The following is a 2,036-nucleotide window of genomic DNA, read 5'->3' as shown; positions in this document are numbered from 1 at the left end:
AGGAACTCTCATTCACTGCTGGTGGTCCTGTAGATATGTGCAGCAGCTATGGAAATAGATCTGGTTATACCTAAAACAAATGGAAATTGAGCTTCCATATGATCCATATGAACATTCCCCCTTCTAGGCATATACCCAGAAGAAGAAACAGACCAAGACCAGACATCTGCGCTCCAATGTTCATCATGGCACAGCTCACAGTTGCAAAGAATTGGAAACAACCTAAATTTTCATCAACTGATGAATGGATTTAAAAACTTTGGTACAGGGGAGGGAGGGGGAGAAAAGGAGGACCTGATGCCAGGGGCTTAAGTGGAGAGCAAATGTTTTGAGAATGATGAGGCTAACAAATGTACAAATGTGCTTTATGTAATTGATGTACCTATGGATTGTGATAAGAGTTGTATGAGCCCCCAATAAAATGATTACAAAAACAAAACAAAAAAACCTCTGGTACATACATGCAATGGAGCACTATGCAGCCCTAAAAAGCAGCGACAAACGCATGAAGCACATTGCCTCATGGGAAGAGTTGGAGGAAATTATGCTAAGCGAAGTTAGCCAAGCACAAAGGGACAAATACAACATGAGTCCACTGAGGTAAGCTCAAAAAGTACAGTGGGCATAGAGGATAAGCTACCTAATGCACAAATTCCTGGTCAAGGTCCAGGCACGTTGGTAGGGGTCTGACTCAACTCAGGTATGCAAATGGCAACCAACTAAAATGGAGGGGAACAGAGAGTGGGGAGAAAGTAAAGAAAAAGAAAACTAGGGTGATGGGGAACAGGGCATTAATACACCCACGGGGAGGGTATTGTTTATGTCTCCACAGGAAAGGGAGAGAGGGACCAGACCCCATCCCAAAATGCCAAGCCTTGAGGGCCATACACTGGCATGAAGCAGCGAACTAACAGAGGACGATAGGACGATGGGACCGGGCCCAAGCCAAGCTATATTGACCCCTTCCACAGAAGAAGGCAATATTGAGGAAAACACTGAAGATATAGCCGGTGGGGGGAGGGAGACTGGTCTGTCCATACCACGTGGAGCAAACTAAGTATAGCCGGTGGGGGAGGGAGACAGGTCTGTCCATACCATGTGGGCCGGAGAGAGAGAGAGAACCTCATCATGGCCCACCAAGCCCCAGGGACAACACCCCTGCTCAGAGCAGCCAGTGCATAGAGAACACTGTTGGGCCGGCCCCACCATAAGACATGATGTTCCCTCACTGATCCATAGCACTACAGGGGAGAGCACTGGAGACAATTTGCAGAAAATGTACCTAGTCTGCCCCATGCACAGTGGGGTGAAACACGAAGGAAGTGTAGCTGGGTAGCAAGGAGAGTAAAGTAACCAAGTCCCCAAGGAATCCTGAAAATAAGACTTCTGACTTGGGGGACAGGGCTTGATGCCTCATCAGACTCCACTGGAAAACACACAAGGATCAGCAGACAGACATGGAACTATCTATGGGTTTTTTAGTTTTATTATTTTATTATGTTTTGTTTTTGTTTTTCTTTCGCCCTATGTCTGTCTATATAAGATAGGCAGGACAAACAATCCCAGTGGTTCCAGGGGGACATGGGAGAGGAGGGGGCGGGGTGGGGGAGGGAGAGCCAACAAACTCAGAGATAAGGGAACAACAAGAGATCTAAAATTGATGGTGAGGAGGGTGTATAATGCTGGGTGGGGCTTGATCAAGTGCAATGTATCCAAGAGGAAATAGAGCCAAATGGAGGGTGAGCATGATAGTGGGATAGGAGGAAGGTGAAAGGAAATAGAGGAAATAGGAGGCAAAGGCTATTTATAGAGGTATCGCTATAGGCATGTATAAATGTAAATATATTAATTTATACTAAGGGATAGGGGCCAGTGTACATATATTTATGACAAGTATTAAGATAGTAGACTTTCCTCCCCCAAACTACCAGGACCCCAATTTTGCCTTGCAGACCTGGTTAGACCAGATGATGCACAGCGGTACAGATGGGAATTAGAAACGCAGGGAATCTAGGACAGATGAACCTCTCAGGACC

Source organism: Echinops telfairi, unplaced genomic scaffold, assembly GCF_000313985.2.
Source record: "Echinops telfairi isolate 266 unplaced genomic scaffold, ASM31398v2 ScPeMD7_7415;HRSCAF=8453, whole genome shotgun sequence".
In the NCBI taxonomy this organism is placed as follows: domain Eukaryota; kingdom Metazoa; phylum Chordata; class Mammalia; order Afrosoricida; family Tenrecidae; genus Echinops; species Echinops telfairi.
The sequence above is the reverse complement of the archived record's forward strand: the minus strand, read 5'-3'. Positions refer to the sequence as shown.